Genomic DNA, 24,307 nt, shown 5'->3' on the forward strand with positions numbered 1-24,307 from the left:
GGTATCTCTTGCGTTAGCACGCACTAATTTGTAGCATGCGCTAAACACGCTAGCATACCTATAGTGCAACTTAGTAAAGAGGGCCTTAAATAAAATAAAATATATTTCACTTTGGACATTTATTTTGGCACTTATAATATTTGAAAGATTGCAAGATGGTTGAAGGAGCTATGCTACTACTGCACAGTTCAGTCCTTACATAACAGTTTTTTTTATGCTGTATGAGAATTAGGGTTCCCCTTTAGTAAAGCTTAGCATATGCTAATGGACATTAGCGTGTGCTAAGTGCCATGTGGCCCATAGGTATAAAACAGGACATACAGCAGTTAGCATGCACTAAGCTTTAGTAAAAGAGCCCCTAGGTATGCAGGTATTTCCACAACATTCTGTACAGGAAACAGTTAAATAAAGCATTAATTTTGTTTTTAGGTGTTATGTATAGTACATATGTTGAGGAATGTTAATTGGGTTCTTATCTTCTGTTTAAATAGACCTTTGCCATAGCATAACCCATATATAGGGAGAAAGCATAATCTCTTCTTTTTCAAGTATTTTCTGAACTTTTGCTCAAATGCTTAAGATTTCTTCCTAAATACTTTCATAATTGTGAAATGCTACTGATTCATAGCAGAAGGCATTTTCAAAAGCATTTCCCTTAAAATATAAGACATTCTCCCTTGAAATATAAATCATTTCATGACTCATCTTGCTATTTCTAACTGCAATACTGAAGAGGATAAAACTCAATTTTAAAGTTTTTAACCAAGTACTTTTCTTCAGAAATAGTACATTTCTTCCAAAGTATTTTCCCTCACATGGAACAAAACAATAGTTTTGTGCTATTTTAGTTAAGGAAGGGAATACTAATTGGTATATTCTTTTCCTCTTTCAAAGTCTTTTTTTTGTACTATCTTCAGTATGACTCGTTAGAAAGCCATTAAATGGGACTCCCAAAATGTTATTCCATGCTTCTTTCCTCCTACACCATAGCAGTATGACAGCTGGTCATAGAGAATGAGGGAGCAGAACATAGATCATTAAAGAGGTGGTTAAATTGCTACTGTCTGGCTGATCACCAGGCTTGATTGTAAAAACTCATACATTCCCTCAAACTTTAAAAATACTTCTTGCAGAGCAGAGAACTAATCTCAGTCAACTCAATTCATTCCCATTCGTCAGTGACTAGCTGACTAGCATAGAAAATGCAGAACTAAAGGACAATAATGCCTAATCTGCCCCACACATAAGTGTCACGATAAGCTCGATAAAATATATCATAGATGCACATGTGGAGGGACATTTTTGATACGACGTCTTAATCCAATTTTGAACATTTTTGAAAAAACGTACTGTAATTAGTATCTGTACACCCCCACAAAGATTGGAAGGGGCAGACATATGGGCTATAGGTCACACATGCATAATTGTGAGCACCATCACATATGCCTCCCAGCATTGGTCCACATTTTAACACTGCCAGTTTATCCTCCACTAAAGCTCAGTGGCCAAACATATGTATGCTATCTACCACATAATTTCACCCTAGTCTGCATCTTTTCCATGTTCCTTTGCCTCATCCCCCCCTTCCAGGTGATAGGGGATACTTCTGAAAGGATGACTGCTAACACCTGTGTGGAACCCTCATACTCCTAGGAGGAGCACTACAATGCTATCCACTAATGGACTTGCTCTATAATAGAGCGCATCTTTGGCCTACTAAAAAGCAGATTTCATTGCCTGGATAAGACAGGTGAAGACCTCCTGTACAGCCTGAAAAGGTCTGTGACATTTGTGCAACTTGATGCATATTATACAACACAGAGGGGCATAATCGAATGGAGCCAGCCAAATCTCAACATTGGGCCAACATTAGAGATGGCCTCCATTGGTTTCCGGCGATAATGGATATTAATGGCGGCCATCTCACACCTGGCCAAATCAAATGCATTTGGTCATGGGAGAAGCCAGCATTTGTAGTGCACTGGTCCCCCTGACATGCCAGGACACCAACCGGGCACCCTAGGGGGCACAGCAGTGGACTTCAAAAAAAGCTCCCAGGTGCACAGCTCCCTTACCTTGTGTGCTGAGCCCCTCAAAACCCCCCCCAAAACCCACTAATCACAGCTGTGCACCACTACCATAGCCCTTACAGGTGAAGGGGGGGGGGGGCAAGATTTCCCTTCACTAAATCCATGTTGGCTTTGTCTCATTAATCCATGCTTTTGAATATGGTCTGTAATTTTGTTCTTTATAATAGTCTCTACCATTTTCCCAGCACCGACGTAAGACTCAACAGTCTATAATTTCTCAGATCTCCCATGGAACCTTTTTTAAAAATTGGTGTGACATTGGCCACCATCAATCTTCCGGTACCACACTCAATTTTAAGGATACTTTCTCGGTCTTTGCCTTATCCACCATTAGATTTTGTCAGCTTTGCCATACCATTGTGTTTTTCTGCATGCATTTGCAACACCTGGGTGATTTACAGACACCCTATTGTTGCTGGTACTTACCTAACAACAGGCATCCCCCAGTAGACCATTGGCATAGTCCTTACCCAGCCTGGACAGGTTCAAAGTGAAAGTATCATGTTATGATCCTGGCAATCTGGTACACACATTTGTTATGAGAAACCTAGTTGTGATGAAACAGTGGTTTTTTAAACCTCTAAACTGTATTATTTCTTGAAGAGTATTTCTCCTATTGAACAGTGGGTGGTGTTTTCATGTTGTAAAGCTGTGGCAATAAGTGACTGTTCTTTCTTTAGTTAGCACAGAAAGGAAGCAACCTGCAGTGATGTTGTTCTGGGCTCTGATTGGCCCAGGAGTTCAAATCCAGTCTGGAAATACTAGATTTTTCTCCAGTTCTGTTTTTTTAAGTAGAGAGAGAAAGACCTCTTTACTGAGACCCTGTGAACAGTTATATTCTATACCCTGTGAGCAGCTATATTTCCTGTACTTCTCAAGCACTATCCAGGTAGTGTCTAAATGTTTAGATAGTTTTAATATTTATCCATATTCAGTTGCCTGTTATTGTGTACTGTTTTTGTTGCATCTCTTTTTATGGTTCACTGTTCAATATTTTTATGACAATAAACCTTTTTTAGTTTATTGAATCTGCTTGTCTGGACTGACTAGAAATGTGATTTTAACACATCAGTGAAAGTCAGGAGTTTACTTGTCCTGTTCCTCTGCAGATCCCTCTAATCTGAAAATTCCTTTACAGGATTCAGAGCAGGTACTTTAAATTATTTCAGCTAAAATATAATTTCTTCTTCTGCCCTACAAAGCTGAGGTAGGCTTTAAAGGCTTTTGCTAACTTATGACATTTTAAATAGCTGATATCCTTTCTTTCCTCTTGAGGAAGTACATTTATGGGCCTGCCTAGCTAAACAGAAGCCACGCTTTTGCAAACTCAGTTATTCAAGATATGTTTTGCAATTAAAATTTATATCTTTCACATGAAAGTTATGGTGCTTTTTATTTATTTATTTAGGGGGAGATAAGAAAGTTTAAGTAAAATTTTACAGGATGGGTATGAGTGCAAATACTATTATACAACAGTATAGGGATTAATAATAGATCAATCCCTATTCTCAATTAATCATAATTTGTGATTGATTGTAACTTTGAACATTGAATCTTTACTTTGACAGTCCATATGACAACCACAGTTTTCTAGATGGATGCTCTAATGTCCTCAAACAGTACCCAAACAAAATTATTCATAATTGTTTTATCATTTCCTATGTAATGGTAATATCTACCCCTATAGTATATAGTGCAATTTGAATTTGGGATATACAAGTCTTGTTGCATGAACATTTCATTTCCTTCAGATTTTATGAGCATGGAAAGATGTATTTTGTTTTCTACAGGTGCAATACAAGTATTAAAGATGATCACTTACAGTAGATTTGAGAGACTGAAATCATATCAGTCTAACATATCAGAAAACATTTCCACATAAGTGTATTCTATAATCAGTGCCTAGATTTAGGCATGGTATATAGAATACACTTAGTTGATATCCTAGCACCTAACACTACATGCCCATATTTATACCACCGAAAATGTGATGTAAATCCTGGTTTATTTATTTATTAATGACATTTATATCCCACGTTAGCCTGAAATAGACTCAAGTTCAATGTGGCCTACAAACAAACAATAAGGGAATAAAACATAATAATCTACAGAATATAACACAAATTACAATAACATCAAGAAGCAATTTAATACATGTGCAGTAAGTAACCATGGATTTAGACTATCTCAAAGACAAACAAATAATTAAGGGTGGATAGGTGAGAGCATAAATTAGGCAGGACTAGATGGGAAAAAAAGGAAGAAACGAGTTTAAGAAATGGACGTGGGTAAAATTCAAATAGAGGGGCATAATTGAACGAAAATGTCTATCTCCATGGGCGTTTATCTCCGAGAATGGGTCCGTGAAGGGGCGGACCGAACCGTATTTTCGAAAAAAATAGACGTCCATGTTTTATTCGACAATTTGTGAGCTGGGCGTTTTTGTTTTTCAGTGATAATGGAAAATGAAAGCGCCCAGCTCAAAAACGAATAAATCCAAGGCATTTGTTCGTGGGAGGGGCCAGGAGTCGTAGTGCACTGGTCCCCCTCATATGCCACAACACCAACTGGGCACCCTAGGGGGCACTTTTACAAAAACAAAAAAAAAGGTAAAAGAGCTCCAGGTGCATAGCACCCTTCCCTTGTGTGTTGAGCCCCCCAAATCCCCCTCAAAACCCACTGCCCACAAGTCTACACTATTACTATAGCCCTAAGGGGTGAAGGGGGGCACCTACATGTGGGTACAGTGGGTTTGGGGGGGGTTGGACGACTAAGCATTAAGCAGCACAATTGTAACAGGTAGGGGGGGGATGGGCCTGGGTCCACCTGCCTGAAGTCCACTGCACCCCCTAACAACTGCTCCAGGGACCTGCATACTGCTGCCAGGGAGGTGGGTATGACATTTGAGTGTGAAAATAAAAAGTTGTGAAACATCATTTTTTATGGTGGGAGGGGGTTAGTGACCACTGGGGGAGTCAGGGGAGGTCATCCCCGATTCCCTCTGGTGGTAATCTGGTCATTTAGGGCACTTTTTGGGGCCTTATTCGTGAAAAAAAACAGGGTCCAGGAAAAGTGCCCTAAATTCTAGCTACAAACGCATACTTTTTTTCCATTATCGGCGAAAGGCGCCCATCTCTCCTCGGCCGATAACCACGCCCCAGTTCCACCTTCGCCACGCCTCCGACACACCCCCATCAACTTTGTATGCTTCCGCTATGGAGTGCAGTTGAAAACGTCCAAAATCGGCTTTCCATTATACCGATTTATTCGATTTGTGAGATAAACGTCTATCTCCCGATTTGGGTCGAAATGTAGGCGTTTTTCTCTTTCAATTATAAGGTGGATAGAGTTCTTTGTATTCAGAAAGGCCAGACTGAAGAAATGTGTATTTAGAAGACTTCTGAAAGTTAGTAATCATCTGTAAACTTGAAGAGAATTCCAAATTTTGTGCCTTGATAGGAGACATTAGCAGAGTGAATTGTTTTATGTATCACATTAACTAATGAATAAAGTTTCCTTGGGTTGACTACCATATCATCAGCACAGAAATCAGTACCAACTAAGCATATTCTATAAGCAGCGCCTAGATTTACTCAGTGCCTAAAACTATATGCATCCATTTATACCAATGAAAACATGGTGTGAATCCCAGCATGTAGATTTGGGTGTAGAGGGCCATATTCTATAACTACGTGCATAAATTTCAGAATGCCCACAAAATGCCCATTTCCCTGCCCATAACCATGCCCCTTTTTGCCTGCACGGGTTAGAAGTTCAGTGAACTTTGTTACAAAACACGCTTAGTGAGTTGTGCATGTAAATTCTAATTAGTGCCAATTAGTACTCATTATTGCTTGTCAAGTGTTGTTATCAGCACTCATTATTTTGCTAAGCTTGTTAAGTTATGCACGTTGTTTTAGAATCCAATTGGATTTCAACGCAAATCCCTAGGCACACTATATAGAATCTGTCTGCAACTTTACTTTAGGTGAGATTTCTGCAGGATTTACACTGGCATTTTAGAAAGACATACAGGTACCCCTGTGTCTTTATAAAATAGGCTACAAATAAATGCCATCTTGCCCCTTCAATCTAGGTGACCAGTTATAAAAATCACCCTGTATGCCACCCTGGTCTGGCATAGACCTGCTCTTGTAAGGGACAGGGAAAGAGTTAAAGCAAGCTTTGGAAATTATAAGGAGCCAATGAAGTATAAATTGTCCTCTCCCTGCTCCACAAACATGTACACGTAGACTTTAGAGTCTAATTTGGCAAGCAATTGCAACAACAGCAGCATTCCAGATATATTGCCGTGAGAGTGAAAGATTTGTGTCTTAGGTCATAAAAGAGTGAGTTCTAATAGGATATAAAAACACATAGTAATGAATAAGCATTTCAGCTATGGGAATGCCAAGAAGGTGATGGATATTGACACTATTACAAAGGGAGGTAAATGGCAGATTTGCAGACATAAGATACAGAAATAGTTTAGATTCAAGGATGCCAGCAAGGTTACAGAGAGAGAGAGAGAGAGAGAGAGAGAGAGAGAGAGAGAGACAATTATTGTGATCAAAGATAAAAAGAAAGAGCACTTTCAGAGTTTTCATATAACAAGAACTTCGTACACAACAGAAAGATTCACAAAACTGCAACACAGTCATCAGTTCTTTATTTTCCACATTTATATCCCACTTTAACTAAAGCGGGTTCCAATCAAACATACACAGTTAAAAGTTCAAATACATAAAACTACAACAATCACCATCTTATTCTTCATATTTCAGTAATATTTCTTGATTACAGTATGTCAAAGGCATTAAGATATTTAGAAAATGGGTTAAAACACGGTCAACTGATATCATATATTCCAAGTGGTATTCCAACTAGGGATATATTACTGCAAGAAACATTAGTACTTTGATTAATTAGTTCTACTTTCTTTGAAGGCAGCCAACTCACATTTTGTTCCCTAATCTGCATCCAGATAACTCTATTTTGTTTCATTATTTACAAATAGCTCTTTTCTCTAAAACATCAGTAGACACATATGGAAAAAACAAAACAGTAATCAGCATGAAATAATTGAAGAAGCTGAAAGCTCCCATCCCCAGCAGTGCAATATGATGTTACTTGAATATTAGTGAGAAGTGATAAAATATTTTAAAAGGTTGTTTTCAATAAAGTGGAAAGAACAATGCATAAACTTTAGAAGGCAAAGTCTAGAGAAGATAAAGAACCAAAACAAGGAGGGAATGATAAAATCTCAAAGATCTTGATGGATTATATGGACTAGCTAATGGATGTAAATATGGAGAATTCATAGAAGGATGTAACATAATAAAGATTATAAATTCTCTTCAGCTGACAACTCAAGACAGGGTAAGTCATTTAACAGATAAATGGCATGTAAGTGGTAGGGGATGTGAAAGGTTGCAATTAAATTAAGTAAAAAAACTGGAGAACATGACTATATTTTACCATAGTTACTGCAAACAAAAGAATTGGAAATTATGGGGTCCTTTTACTGAGCTACGGTAATCACTAATGTATACTTTCTGCTGCTTAAAATGATTGTGGGGTGCGTTGAGGCTATTTTTGCATAAAAGAGGGCTGTAAACTAGGATAAAGAGTTCATTGTTTGCTTTCCATCTGATCTGAAGTGCAATCTCTGCACTGCCTGCTTGACTGGTTCATTTGGGGAGTGTCCTACCACCTGCTGGGCATCCTGTGCCATCTCTGTTCAGATTGTATAGATGCTGTGTTTTTGCTCCTGGGTTATGCTAGCCTGCTTTAGGGTACAGGTGTGTTTGGTCAGAGCTAAATAAAGATAAAATCATCTATGTCTTTACTTTTATTTATACTATACTTTCTGCTGCTATGTAAATATATATGTTATCTATTTTTATAACACTTCTGGGTACAGTGTCAGTTTTGTTATGATAAGAACATAAGTATTGTCATACTCGGACAGACCGAAGGTCCATCAAGCCCAACATCCTTTTACAACAATGGCCAATCCAGGTTACAAGTACCTGGCAAGATCCCAAAACAGTACAGTACCTTTTTTGCTGCTTATCCTAGAAATAAGCAATGGATTTTCCCCAACTCCATCTTAATAATGGCTTATGGACTTTTATTTTAGGAAGCTATCCAACCCTTTTTTAAACCCTGCTAAGTTAACTGCTTTTACTACATTATCTGGCAAAGGATTCCAGAGTTTAATTATACGTTGAGTGAAGAAATATTTTCTCTGATTTGTTTTAAATGTACTATTTAGTAGCTTCACTGTGTGCCCCCTGGTCCTAATATTTTTGGAAAGATTAAACAAGTGATTCACGTTTTGCCCTTTCCACTCCACTCAGTATTTTATAGACCTCTATCATATCTCCTCTCAGCCATCTCTTCTACAAGCTGAAGAGCCTTAGCTGCTTTAGCCTTTCTTCATCTTTTCTGGCACCCAATTTTAAGTTTGACAAACCACTTCTACATCCACGTACACTATGAAATAACTATTGTGGTAATTCAGTGGAGGAAAAGTCTCAAATACGGATAGATACTCCTTTGTTGAAGCACAACCTACGGGAGCTCTATCTGATCATCACTAGCTGAAAAACCTCCTCAGATTTAATAAGGTAATTCCTAAACACTCAAACTTGTAAATGTGTAAGGAACACTTATCTTCCAGCTGTTCAATCGATGTGTATGTCTTCCACAGCTGTCATATTGAACTCCTTCCACTATTTTAGCCAACAAATCAACTTTAGTGACCAAAGTTGTTACCTCTCTTGCAAATTTGGACATGATGGAGTTGAGTTCTTATAAAGTCTTCCAGACGATTTTAAGTGTAATCACTGTGGGAGCAAGTAAAGCCATTGCTGCTCCTAAAATATCAATAGAAAAACAAAAAGCAACACTGGGCCTTCAAGAAAGAGATAATTGCCATCCTTTATTGTGAAAAAGACCCTTTTACTAAAGCTTAATGTGCGCTAATGGAATTAGTGCACACTAAATGCTAAGAAGCCTATAGGTATAAAATAGGAATTTTAGCATTTAGTGCACACTAGTTCAATTAGCACATGCTAAATGCATACTATGCTGTAGTAAAAGGACCCCTAGGTGCCATGTTTTCTGAGTTCTTACTTTTATGTATGTTTGCCCCAGGAAAATATTACAAGCGCTACTTGAGTGTGTAAAATTCTGTTCTACATGTTATTAGAGTCACTTCTAAAATAATCTTTCATGTGGTTAACCAGCATGACACTGACAATGATTTATTTTTGAAACATGACAGCTGTACCAATCTGACTGCCTCTATTTTCTTTTTTTATGAGCTTTTAATCTTGGTTGCAGGTACAGGAATGAGGACTGCTGCAAAGATCTCTTCTGTTTTCATGATGGTGATGATAATGATAGGTTAGAAAATAGTGTTGTATGTAGGGAACTACTTGATATATAAATTTCTATGGATACTCCAGATTCACCTGTAATTATTTTTACATTTTGCTAAACATGCAGTCAAAAACGGAATGAAAATACTATACCATATTCAACATTATATAAATTAAAGCAGTGATGGGTAGCATAATCTCCATGAAACTAACAGAATTTCTAATGAAATATTAAATGACAGTATATTTTCTCATTTTCCAGGATGTAAAGTTTAACAAAACTTTACAACAAGAAGTTATTTCTGTAGGGCCATTTTATTAAAATGAGTTAGGTAGTTAACACTTGAATCAGAACATGATAATTGCTACTACAAAAGCGTGGCAAGTGATTTTCATTAATTGAATGAAAGCACAGGAAGAGCTGAAGTAGAAGCTGACAAGGCAAGGAAAAAGAATTAGCCTTCATAAACTACAAAATATTACAGACAGAGGAAGACAGGAAACAATATCTGGACAAACAGAGAAGCTGGTAGAGTAGTCAGGAAAGCAAAGACCTAAATAAAAGAAAAATAGGTAAAATGGAGGGAGGGGCAAGATATGTAAGTGACAGAAGAAAGAGTAAAAGTGGCATTGTCAGACTCAAAGGTGAAGGGAAAGAATTTGTAGAAGCTGATGAAGATAAGGTGGAATTGCTTAACAAATATTTCTGTTCTGTGTTTGTAATGTAACAATATTCTCTACCAATTAAATATAATGTACAAAGTAAGAAATAATAATAATAAAATGTAAGAAAAAGGGGAATGAAATGATATATTTGAGTTGAAGAATTACATTAAGCTGCACTTTAAGATATAAGGACATGTGCTCAGAACATAAAGACCATATATTTAACTTTAAAATGTTTATTTATAATACAGGTAATGTAATAATGTTAAAGAGAGGCAGTTTTAGGGATCTTTCACAAGGGAAATGTTCTTCACAAGATTAGAAAGTCTGAATTATAAATTAGGCTGGATTAATGGTAACTCACTTTGATGGAGGCTGCTGGTTGGAGTGATGAAGGAGGTCCCTGATGAAAAAGAACTGTTTTTGTTGCAGAGTTGTTGCTGGAGCCTGGAGAGAGTCTTATCTTGGATGTGTGTGAAGTCTAGCAAGGTCCAGTAGAAAGGCAAGACTGCAGGGCCAGAGAGAAGAATGAAAAAGCCAAGAGAGTGAACTGAAAATGTTCCAGGCTTTTTATAATCTCTTGTTGGACCATAGGCTGAAGTCAGGTGGGGTGTACTCAATCCAATGAAAACTCAGGGATAGCTGCAAACTAGATAGAAACATGATGGCAGATAAAGGCCACATGGCCCATCCAGTCTGCCCATCCTCTGTAACTCCTAATTCTCCCTGTTCCTAAGCGATCCCACATGCTTATCCCATGCCTTTTTAAATTCTGGAACAGTCCTCAACTCCACAACCTCCACCAGGAGGCCATTCCACGCCTCCACCACCCTTTTTGTGAAATAGTACTTCCTTAGATTACTCCTAAGCCTATTCCCTCTTAATTTTGTCATATGCCCCCTCATTCCAGAGCTCTCCTTCATTTGAAAAAGGCTCCCTTCCTGTACACTAACCAGCTTATAATCGAAAGTGATCGCCGGCCATCTTCCGACACAAATCGGGAGATGGCCGGCGATTTCTTAAAAGCGGCAAAATCGGTATAATCAAAAGCGGCATTTTTGACAGCATCACCGCTTTCCCGTTGCTTCGCCGGCGAAAGTTCAAGGGGGCGTGTCGGTAGATTAGCGAAGATGGGACATGGGCGGGCATTGGCGTGGCTACCAGATGGCCGGCTTTCGCCGATAATGGATAAAAAAAAGAGCATTAAGCAGTATTTCCCCGGCTTTACTTGGTCTTTTTATTTTCACAACCAAGCCTCAAAAAGGTGCCCCAACTGACCAGATGACCACTGGAGGGAATGGGGTATGACCTCCCCTAACTCCCCCAGTGGTCACCAATCCCCTTCCAAACTAAAAAAATAAAACTAAAAACCTTTTTTGCCAGCCTGTATGCCAGCCTCAAAAGCCGTACCCACCACCATGACAGCAGAATGTGTTCTATCCTCCGACAGCCTTTCCCTGGTTGCGATGTGGCTCTCGGGTGAGTGTGACACCTTTTCTGTTAGGTGCCCTGCAGAGTCACATTAGCAATGCATTGTGGTGGGTGTAGGGTACTGGGCTCTACTCCCATGGTGCTTTTCCCCCCTGCTAACTGGGTCAGAGTGTGCCCTGTTTTGTTTCCCGTTGTAATCCATGCGGTAGTGGCCATTTTTGTAAGCCAGTTTTAGTTCCCTTTCCTGTGTTACCCAAGTTAGAGAACGTAGTTCTTACCTTGCATGGTGCTGAAAGAGGGCATTGTACACCATTGTGCCAGCTCTGACCTACTGCTAATCTTAGTACCAGGGGACTCTTTGCCAGTGGGGCACAACCTCTGATCTGCAGTTAACTGTGAGTAAATGTGGTTATTTCAAGAAAGGACTTTTTCAGAGAGATTAGTCTTCAGGTGTGAACTGGTGTGCCAAAGTTATACAGCAGCAATAAGTCCTAGAGGCTGTATGCAGGTCCCTGGAGCAATTTTAGTGGGTGCAGTACATTTGTGGGTAGTGGGTTTGGGGGGCTCAGCTCCCAAAGTAAGGGAGCTATGCACGTGGGAGCTTTTCTGAAGTCCAGTGCCGTGACCCCTAGGGTGGCTGGTTGGTGTCCTGGCATGTCAGGGGGGCCAGTGCACTAAAAATGCTGGCTCCTCCCACGGCCAAATGCCTTGAATTTGGCCGGGGTTTGAGATGGCCAAAATAACTTTCCATTATTGCTGAAAAACAAACCCGGCCATCTCAAACCCGGCGAACTCCACGGCATTTGGCAGGGCTAAACCGTATTATCGAAAAAAGAGATGGCCGGCCATTTTTTCGATAATACGGTTCTGGCCAGCTGTAGCGCTGCCGCCAACATAGGTTGCCGGCGATCTATTTGGCCGGCGACGTTCGATTATGCCCCTCCACGTCACCTCGCCAACCCACTCAATTATCAACAATCAAACCCTATATCTACCCTAACCAATCTCTTCCTTCTTCTTTTTCCCTTCTTTAATAACTACACATTATTAACTGTATCTGAAATCCTGAAATGACAATATTAACAAATCTATGTAAGCGACATTGAGCCTGCAAATAGGTGGGGGAATGTGGGATACAAATGCAATAAATAAAATAAATAAATGCCCTTGATGTATTTAAACATTTCTATCATGTCTCCTCTTTCCCTCCTCTCTTTCATCGTATACATGTTGAGGTTCATAAGACTGTCCCTATAATTTTTGCGTTCAAGACCGCTTACTAATTTTGTAGCCGCCCTCTGGACTAGTGACTTTGTCTTGTTTATATCTTTCCGTAGGTGTGGTCTCCAGAACTGCACGCAGTACTCCAAATGGGGCCTCACCAGAGACTTATACAATGGCACTATCATCTTCTTTTTCCTGCTGGTCATGCCTCTCTTTATGCATCCAATCATCCTTCTGGCTTTGACTGTCGCTTTTTCTACCTGTTTGAAAGTTTTAAGGTCATCAGACACAATCACTCCCAAGTCCTGCTCTTCCTTCGTACAATGAAGCACTTCACCCCCTATACTGTACCATTCCCTTGGATTCTTGCGACCCAAGTGCATGACCCTGCATTTTTTGGGATTAAACCTTAGTTGCCAAATAATGGTCCATACCTCCAGCTTTGCTATGTCCTTCCTCATGTTACTCACACCCTCCAGGGTGTCCACCCTGTTGCAGAGTTTAGTATCATCCGCAAAGAGACAAACCTTACCAGACAGCCCTTCTGCAATATCGCTCACAAAGATGTTAAAAAGAGCCGGCCCTAGGACCGATCCCTGTGGTACTCCATTGACGACATCCTTTTCTTCAGAGTAAGCTCCATTTACCTCTACCCTCTGTCTCCTACCATTCAACCAATTTTTAACCCAATCAGTTATTCTAGGTCCCATACCAAGGGCACTTAATTTATTTATCAGTTGCCTGTGCGGAACCGTGTCAAAAGCTTTGCTGAAATTCAACTATACCACATCAAGTGCTCCTCCCACATCCAACTGTTTGGTCACCCAGTTAAAGAAGACAGATTTGTCTGACACGACCTGCCACTAGTGAAGCCAGGCTGCCTCGGGTCCCACATTCCATTTAGTTCAAGAAATCTCACAATCCTCCTCTTTAGAAGTGTTTCCATTAGCTTACTTACCACTGAGGTCAGACAGGTTTGTAATTTCCGACCTCCTCCTTACTTCCACTCTTGTTCAAAGGAACCATATCCGCCCTTCTCCAGTCCACCGGGACCACTCCAGTTTCTAAGGAGGCATTGAAGAGGTCCGTCAGCAGAGCTGACAGAACTTCTCCGAGTTCCTTAAGCACCCTCGGGTGTATCCCATCTAGTGTCATCACTCTGTCTACTTTTAGTTTGGCAAGCTCCTCACGAACACAGTCCTCCATAAACGGGTCTTGGTCTACCATACATCCATCCCCTTTAGCCTTTGTTTTCTGCAGCCCTACCCCCGATCTTTCATTCATGAACTCAGAGCTAAAATAATTGTTAAGCATTTCAGCTTTATCCTTATCATGTTCCACAAATTTCTCTCCCTCAGCTTTGAGCCCCACAATGCTATTATGGCATTTCCTGTTGTCACTTACATATCTGAAAAATTGGTTTCATCTAGTTTTGATATAGAGCATGGTAACTGGTCACGTGTTTTAATGACATCACAAGAGTTTTTGTCTGGCCATCTGCTGGTAGTGACAGGACTAGGCTTTCCTTTATTAGATTAGATAGATAGATGGGCTTTCAGTCTCTGAGTCATTGTCTGAGAATAGGTGGAGTTTCACTGTCTTTTGTTAAGTCTAGTCTCTGTGATTGCTGTCCATCTTCAGATTTTTGTTCTTTGGAGATGTGCTGATTGACTGTAAGTATCCACCCGGCTAACCTTTGTTAAGGGAGGGTGATGTTCAGACCAATTTATCTGATACTGTTCCAATAAGTCTTTGCAGCTGTATATCTTATATATATATATATATATATATATATATATATATATATATATATATATATATATATATATATATATATATATATATATATATATATATATATATATATATATATATACACATTTGTATCCAGCAAAATCAATAACTCTGACAATTAAACTCATATCATGCTACATGTTCAAACAGCTGAAGAACCGTGAGCAGGATGGCAGAAGACAAACACAAATAGGAATGAAGGAGTGATAGACCTTAAATGATTTTCAGTGGAATGTGTTTGTAAGGAGCAAATCAAACTAAAAAAGGATAAAGCAATGGGGCCGGGTGGCATACTTCTGAAAGTACTGAAAGAACTTATGGAAGTTCTGACATTTTAAATGTTTCTCTAGAGTCAGGAGTGGTCCCAGAGGACTGGAGAAGGACGGATGTGGTACCTCTCCACAAAAGTGGAAGTAAGGAAGAGGTTGGGAACTACAGGCCTGTAAATCTGACTTCTGTGGTAAGTAAATTCATGAAAACACTTTTAAAACAGAAAATATAGAAGTTTCTGGAATCCAATAGATTGCAGGGCCTGAGGCAACATGTTTTCGCTAGAAGCAGGTCTTGTCAGAGAAATCTGTTCTGCCTTTTCATTGGTATGATTGGCATGCAGTTTAAACCAGAGTATAGAACAGAACTCTTGAGCCAAAATCATTTTTAATGCAGTAATCAAACAAGGAAAAATAACTTACAGTTCAGATGTGCTGGACAACAGTTTTTGCCTTGCATACTGGGAGTCTATTCCCCACCAGCTCTCTCCCTCCCTCCATGAAAGAAGAAGCTGTAAGAAACTCAACAAGATGCTGAATACTGATGCTGTTTTTACTTTTACACTGGTGAAATCTTGATAGCGTCAAAGTAGCTTGAAAGGGTCATACAGCAAAATACAGCATTGACAGTTTCAGTCCACAGAGGAGAGTGTTGCAGACTAACTTTCAGACCCACTGGAGAGAGATAAAAAAAGGGGGGGGGGTACCCATCTAGCATGCACAGAGAATAAGGCAAACCAACAGAAAAAGTACCAATACATAGAGGGAGCTAGACGTGTGCTTTAAAATTTCCATCATGGGGAACCACAGGATCACAGGGATTTGTTGTTCAAGGGCTCAGTGCCATCTAATTATAACATTGTGCACTCAATAACTGAAAAAAATATCAACCACAGTCTTTTGTTCAGTTAGTGAGTGCACAATGTTATAAGCTCACAGAAGAAAATGCTCAAGCAGTGTGTGTGTGTGTCAACTTGGTGGAACAGCATTCTACTGATGCTGAAATCTGTGGCAAAGAATATGGAGGAGCAGTGTGCAATTGACACTGAATCATGTGCAAACGAGCAGTTCCTGACCAAATTGTGTGTAATTGATGACTCCTTTCTGGCAAAAGTTATTTTGTTGGAACCATGGCTACAAAAGGACTGTTGACAGATATTAAGCCTTTACTACATCTAGGGGTCCCAACAAAATATCAGTGGAATCAGTATCTGACAACTGCAAACTTAGCAAGCCATGTGATAACATCTGTAAAGAAATGTCTTGCAGATCACCTGGGTTACTATTTTATAGTTACAGAGACACACTTGGCAACAACATTGCTGGATCCAATGTTGAAGGGTCATTTAGATCTGGAGACAGTTGAAGGGCAGAAGAGTTCTATAAACAGACTGCAGACACTGACAGAAGATCAAGCTGTAGTAAAGGTTTAGCCAATTGCCAAACTGAAACAGTATCCGTGAATGACGAAGTGGATATACAGTGGGGGAAATAAGTATTTGATCCCTTGCTGATTTTGTAAGTTTGCCCACTGACAAAGACATGAGCAGCCCATAATTGAAGGGTAGGTTATTGGTAACAGTGAGAGATAGCACATCACAAATTAAATCCGGAAAATCACATTGTGGAAAGTATATGAATTTATTTGCATTCTGCAGAGGGAAATAAGTATTTAATCCCTCTGGCAAACAAGACCTAATACTTGGTGGCAAAACCCTTGTTGGCAAGCACAGCGGTCAGACGTCTTCTGTAGTTGATGATGAGGTTTGCACACATGTCAGGAGGAATTTTGGTCCACTCCTCTTGGCAGATCATCTCTAAATCATTAAGAGTTCTGGGCTGTCGCTTGGCAACTCGCATCTTCAGCTCCCTCCATAAGTTTTCAATGGGATTAAGGTCTGGTGACTGGCTAGGCCACTCCATGACCCTAATGTGCTTCTTCCTGAGCCACTCCTTTGTTGCCTTGGCTGTATGTTTTGTGTCATTGTCGTGCTGGAAGACCCAGCCACGACCCATTTTTAAGGCCCTGGCGGAGGGAAGGAGGTTGTCACTCAGAATTGTACGGTACATGGCCCCATCCATTCTCCCATTGATGCGGTGAAGTAGTCCTGTGCCCTTAGCAGAGAAACACCCCCAAAACATAACATTTCCACCTCCATGCTTGACAGTGGGGACGGTGTTCTTTGGGTCATAGGCAGCATTTCTCTTCCTCCAAACACGGCGAGTTGAGTTCATGCCAAAGAGCTCAATTTTTGTCTCATCTGACCACAGCACCTTCTCCCAATCACTCTCGGCATCATCCAGGTGTTCACTGGCAAACTTCAGAAGGGCCGTCACATGTGCCTTCCGGAGCAGGGGGACCTTGCGGGCACTGCAGGATTGCAATCCGTTATGTCGTAATGTGTTACCAATGGTTTTCGTGGTGACAGTGGTCCCAGCTGCCTTGAGATCATTGACAAGTTCCCCCCTTGTAGTTGTAGGCTGATTTCTAACCTTCCTCATGATCAAGGATACCCCACGAGGTGAGATTTTGCGTGGAGCCCCAGATCTTTGTCGATTGACAGTCATTTTGTACTTCTTCCATTTTCTTACTATGGCACCAACAGTTGTCTCCTTCTCGCCCAGCGTCTTACTGATGGTTTTGTAGCCCATTCCAGCCTTGTGCAGGTGTATGATCTTGTCCCTGACATCCTTAGACAGCTCCTTGCTCTTGGCCATTTTGTAGAGGTTAGAGTCTGACTGATTCACTGAGTCTGTGGACAGGTGTCTTTCATACAGGTGACCATTGCCGACAGCTGTCTGTCATGCAGGTAACGAGTTGATTTGGAGCATCTACCTGGTCTGTAGGGGCCAGATCTCTTACTGGTTGGTGGGGGATCAAATACTTATTTCCCTCTGCAGAATGCAAATAAATTCATATACTTTCCACAATGTGATTTTCCGGATTTAATTTGTGATGTGCTATCTCTCACTGTTACCAATAACCTACCCTTCAATTATGGGCTGCTCATGTCTTTGTCAGTGGGCAAACTTACAAAATCAGCAAGGGATCAAATACTTATTTCCCCCACTGTATACGTTTTGAGCTCAGACAAGGAAATATACGCTGGCTGCAAAGAGCAAATACTTAAAAAACTCCAGACAGCCCAGAACACGGCAGCCAGATTAATATTCGGCAAATCAAAATATGAAAGCGTGACACCCCTACGAGAAAAACTACACTGGCTCCCACATTAAGAACGCATCACGTTCAAACTTTGTACCCTAGTCCATAAAATCATCCATGGAGACGCCAAAGCCTACATGTCAGACCTAATTGAACTACCACCCAGGAACGCAATAAAATCTTCTCGCACATTCCTCAACCTTCATCCTCCCAACTGTAAAGGTCTGAAATACAAATAAATGCACGCATCTACCTTTTCTTATATGAGAACGCAGCTATGGAACGCACTACCACGTAACCTGAAAATGGTCCATGAACTGACCAACTTCCGTAAACTACTGAAAACGTATCTCGTCGACAAGATATATCACAAAGTTCAACACGTGTAACTGTACAATCTTTCATATATATAGGAATGTCTTATACAGTACTAAGAGGAATCATTTCAGAGGAAAAAACTTTAGGAGTCATACCTGGAACTCTGGGAAAACAACAATGTCAATATTAATAATCTGTAATAATATTCATTTTGTTCAAATTTTTCTGGTCTATTATCATTTTCCAAATCTTAACCGTTTCCTACTCCTGTAGAACTTCATTTGCTGTATCAATTTTTCATTATCAAAGGATTCGATTAGATTATCCATGTGGCTCACTAATAAGATTATATCTGAAGCAAAATTATTTACTACCACGGGAGCCAAAAACTCCAAGCTGATAGCTCTTATGGGTTTAGGAGTGGCACCGCTGACATGGGTTCAGCTGTAAATAACTTCTGTTTCAGCATACACTCCTAACTCACTCCTCCACTCCATTGGACATGGTGGTTAAATGATTCGGGAGCGATATAGTTGTTTCCAGGTCTAAAAGCATCGACACTCCTTTGCTGGCAGTAATCAAAGGACTCACCAACCCAGCCATCTGTGGGCAGCTCGTCGCGCAGCGGTCCCACACTTGCTGCACAGGGGACAAAGCGTTTGCCATCGGCGACTGCAAATGCAGAGAGGAAATTTCAAGTAAACAAAGACAGAACTTCAGAGAACAGCTGGGCCATTGAGTGTTCGAGCTTCAGGTCGCCATCTTTCCACTCTCCATAGTTTGGGACACCCTTTGTCTGGTTTCTCCTCAGAGGCCTGTCTGATATGGGTAACCCTTCAGCATAGCCCTCTGAGTCACTGAAACACAGAAGCGCCTCCACCACTAGAAGGTGGTGTCCCTTCGGAGGGGAATCCATGTTAATAAATAATATTTTTTTCTTGCAGATTTAACAAAGTTATGTCTATTGTTTTGTGTTACATTTGTTTTACTATTATTTTTATTGCTTTACTTATGTTATGCAAGTAATAACTTGTTACATGCAACACAGGGAAATAATACAAATTCAATATGTCTTCACATACAAAGAAAAAAGGAAAAAAAACTTTTTTACTTCATTTTTGCTTCGTATTTAACCCTTCCTTAGACCACAAACTTGGGGAGTGACCAAAACATTTAAGGAAATCAAAGTGGAATACAATAAACAAGGAAAGGCCCAGCCCACCCTACGTTAAATCATACAGCCTATTTAACAGTTGTTAATTTCCCTGATACCCTCTTCAAGTCTATGAAAGCCCTAAGCTGATCTGGTACAAAAAACATATTTGATCCCCAAATATTTAACTATGCATTTACAAGGGTAAGCTAAAAAGAAAGTAGCCCCCAACAATTTTGTTTCATCTCTCATATCTAAGAAACTTTTCCGTTTGTCTTGAGTAGATCTAGTGACATCTGGAAATATCCTTAATTTTTGACCACAAAATTTTTCGTTAACATTCTTAAAGTATAACTTCAAAATGGTATAGTCCTCTGAGTCACTGAAACACAGAAGCCCTTCCACCACTATAAGGTGGTGTCCCTTCGGAGGGGAATCCATGTTAGTCTTGTTCAAATACAAATGATACCAATAATGTGGCCCTTTTTGTTACTTCTGATAATGAGTCCTCCAAAATCAAGGAAATGTTTCTTAAATCATCCAATTTCTCCTTTTCCTGGACCTGTTCCATTTCTTTTCCGGAAGAAAAAAAATAGCTTATTTATAGGAGGAATATTTTGAGCTGATATTTTCAAATTTTCAATAAGATATTTTTAAAATAGTTCTAAAGGAAGAATTCCAAAAGGCCTTGGGAAGTTCAATATTCTCATCTTTAGATGTCTGTTATAATTTTCAGTTTGTTCTATTTTTTGACGTATAAACAAATTATCTTTCATAACTGCTGAAACATTGTCCTTAATAGTTACAATATTAGTCTAATATTTTAGTACCTGACCATTGAAGTTCTGCTTTAATTTATCCATCGATTTGGAAAGCTGCTCCACCGTTGAAACTAGTGTTGTTGTTTCCTGGGTTGATTTTGTAACAGGAAAGTTCAGTTTCTCAATTGCCTGCCAGAGGGCGTCAAGGAGTGGAGGAGTGGCCTAGTGGTTAGGGTGGTAGACTTTGGTTCTGAGGAACTGAGTTTGATTTCCACTTCAGGTACAGGCAGCTCCTTGTGACTCTGGGCAAGTCACTTAACCCTCTGTTGCCCCATGTAAGCCGCCATGAGCCTGCCAAGAGTGGGAAAGCGCGGGGTACAAATATAACAAAAAAATATATATATATATATACCCTTCATATCCAAGGTCTCTGCTTCCACTGCCGACCACACTGATGAGGAACCTCTACCACAGGGCCCAATTCCAGCGCCTTCCGCGTTCTTGGGACACGTCATCTCCATCCAAGACTCGGCAACACATGGTGGTATCTTGGCTTCCAGGGGGGATGATGTTGTTTCATGATCCAGGGGTGTCGAGGTTCCTCCCTCGGCACACACAGCGGAACTTCCCCTGGTTATAATCCGTGGGCACCGGAGTGCGAAGCTGTCAAGGGTTTGCTGTTTTGGGGAAGACGCAAGGGCTGGAAGCGGTAAGGACCTTACAATCCCCTTTCTTTTAGTATGAGGCATAGCAGCAGAGGTAATCAATTCAATTCAAAAATCTTCAGCAAGCCCTCCTAAACAGCCTCACTCCTCTCAGCGTGTCGGCGCCATCTTGGTCACGCCCTCAATTGTGTTATATTTTAACAAGTTATAGGATGCATTTTATGTTTTATTTGAATTTATTTTTTTTTTTTTTTTTTTTTTTTTTTATTATTTTATTAAACTTTTAACAAACATAATTTCACATTTATGAATGATAATACACTATATAGAAATATCCAACAGAAATAATTTCTAAACGCAAGTTACAAACTTTATATCGACCACAAATTAAAAAAAATGATCCAAGAGGAAAGATTATTCAAATAACCTAAAAAGAAATAAATCAATAACACAGTTTACAATGGTGCGCCCGACTTGGGTAGTTCCACCAGCTCCGGTTAATCAGTGTACATATAGGATTACACCTTGACATTTACTTCCTCCCTACTTGTTACAAATTCCTCCAACTGTTTGGGATCAAAGAATTGAAATTGTTTAGATTGAAATACAATTCTACAAACACAAGGGAATTTCAACAGGAAACTAGCTCCTATTGCCAAAGTTCTTGTACGCAAAGCCAAAAAGGCTTTACGTCGTTTTTGAGTTTCTCTTGATAAGTCAGGATAAATTCTTATTTTAGACCCCAAAAAGTTTGAATACAAGTGTCTTAATGAGAGCCTCAGAACTGCATCCCTATCAATCTCTAGAGCAAAGGTAACTATTAGCGTTGCTCTCCTCGTAATGACCTCCAGTGATGATTCCAAAAAGGCTGTTAGATTCATCTCTCCACCCTCTTGAGGAAATTTTTCTGAAACCCTAGGGTCAGTTTGTAAATAAAATGCACGAGTAATGGGTGGAAGAGAAGTGTCCAACATACCCAGTATTTCTACAAGATATTTTTTTACCATTTGTACTGGAGATACCAGAGGAGAGCTAGGAAAATTTATTAACCTTAAATTAAGTCTTTTAGACTGGTTCTCAAGATATTCCAACCGTCGTGAAGTAAAATTCTTTTCTTTAATCAGTGATTGAGCCAAAAGTTCCATCTTAGAAGTTCTTTCAGTAAGACATTTTACTTCTTCGGTTTGAGAGTCAGTCTTTTTCATTTGTAATAATGCAGCCTCTGATAAAGTTTTAATAGTCCCCGCATTTTTAACCACCAAAGATTGTAGGGAGGCATATGCAGTAAAGGTTAAATCCCATAGTGACTCTAAAGTCACTACGGCTGGCTTTTCCATTTTCCCAGCACTAAACTCAGGGAGTGGTGCATTAGCAGCCAGCTCCAGGATACTCACTGTCTGTGAGGACAGCGTCAAAGATGGTAACATCACTGGAACTTCTGTGCTAATAGCACTTTGGTCTTCATTCGTCTCCTTCTGGCTCCCTCCCTGTGCACATCGATCTCCATTCCGGGCCGAGGCATCTGGGCTCTGAAGAAAACGTTCACTTCCTGGTTGCAGGGGCGCCGCACGTTCGACAGGGCTCAGAGAAGCCCCGTCTTCACTGACGACCAGCGTCAAAGCGCCAGCCTCATCGGAAGGAGTAGAAACTCTCCCAGGACCCAGTGCGATGTTGAATTCCTCCATTTTCGCTTGGCGTAGCTGGTTGGACCCGCCAGGGAGAGAGGGAATCTCCCTGACTTTGCCTCTCCTTTTTCCCATAACGAGAATCAGGTAAGAAACCGCTAACCGCCGCGTTTCAAGGAAGGAGACAGATCGCATCTGGTCGCGCACCTCAGACCGTCGCCATCTTGGATCTGTTTTATTTGAATTTACATGATCTTTAAAATGCAAGTTGGAGATGGTGAGGGTACAATGCCAATTTGATGGGGATGCTGCAAGGATGGAAAAAAATTGATTGGGGATGGTGAGGAGACAGTAGCAATAAGAAGGGGATGGAATAGAATTGACTGGGGACAGGTGTGGATGGGATCCAGATTATGCTGCATTGTGTGCACATCTCTATTATCAGGCCCTTGCCTCCTATTTCATATGTCTCTGGGAGATCCACTCTGTTAAATCCGGCTGTACCCCAAGGTTCCTGACCCGTGGTTTAATGGGAAGTTCATGATAATAAAAGGGAACTGTAAGAGGTCTGTTTTACTTGAGTTCAGTTTGTTGTTTTTAAACTATTCATGAATTTCTATTAGATAGACAGTCAGTTTATTCAGAGTTGTATGTAAGTTTGATTCAATGGTTAGGAGTAGCTGTACCGTCATCCGCATAGGTTTAGGACTGAGTATCTGTAGACTGAATCAGCATGGCTAGTGGCTTGAGATAGTGGCACAGCCACAGGGAGGCCTTAGGGGTCTGGGCACTCTCACCTTTGGCCCAGGACCTCTCTGCCTTCGTGGTTGGTAGGAATGCCATGCCCCTTCAGCTGAAGATGTTGCCTACATGAGTTGTGCCTGCAGCAGCACTTAATTCAATCGGGCATGCTTTGGCCACTAATACCAGCTCTTTCAACCATGCTAAGTTCAAGTCTAGCAGAGCATGTGCAGGAGGGTCGGCTTTAGTGGCCTAAATGCAAATGAGTGAATTAAGTGCCACTGAAGTCCTTACCTAGGCAGAAGATGTCTTTAGCTGGTGGGGCTTGATATCCCCACCAGCAAAGGTAATATTGTGGTGAGCAGGCGAGTGGGCAGTTGAGGGGGGAAGAATATCAGGACTCCCTCAGACAATCTATAGGTTTTCTTAGAAATGGGATGTTAGATACTGGTCAGTACCTTTCAAGCTTGTCCTGGCCAGGATTGTTCTTCTTTAGCTGAGGGCGCATCACTGCCTCTAAAAAAAAAAAATGCTAGTAATTGCCCATTAGAAAGAGTTCATTGTTTTGTGGCCCCTTCTGTGAAGCTCCTGCTTGCTTATTGCACTATTATGATGCCCAGAGGTCAAGGGAGCAGGTGGTTGATCAAAGGCCTCTCAACATTTTCTCAAGGTCCTCCTTTGTTATTAGGTTAAGAGAAGCCAATATGTCTGTTTAAGGAGAGGGAAAGATTGTACGCTCCCAGTTAACTGACAAGGGACTGGATGAAACTACCTGTGGCCCTGATGAAGACTTTCCGATCAATATTTTAAACTATTTAACTGTCCAGGAACGGCTCCTGGCCGGTTAAATAGCCTTAAGCTGGCTAAGCGCTAATATTCAAATTAGATAGCTGGTTATCTCGGCTGAATATTTCTGCTCAGCGACTAGCCCAGTCACCAGTTAGTTCCAAGATGGGCTAAGTTTAGCAACCAGGTAGACCCATGTAAATAGCAGGTCTATTTTTGCCACAATAACT

Source organism: Microcaecilia unicolor, chromosome 4, assembly GCF_901765095.1.
Source record: "Microcaecilia unicolor chromosome 4, aMicUni1.1, whole genome shotgun sequence".
NCBI lineage: Eukaryota > Metazoa > Chordata > Amphibia > Gymnophiona > Siphonopidae > Microcaecilia > Microcaecilia unicolor.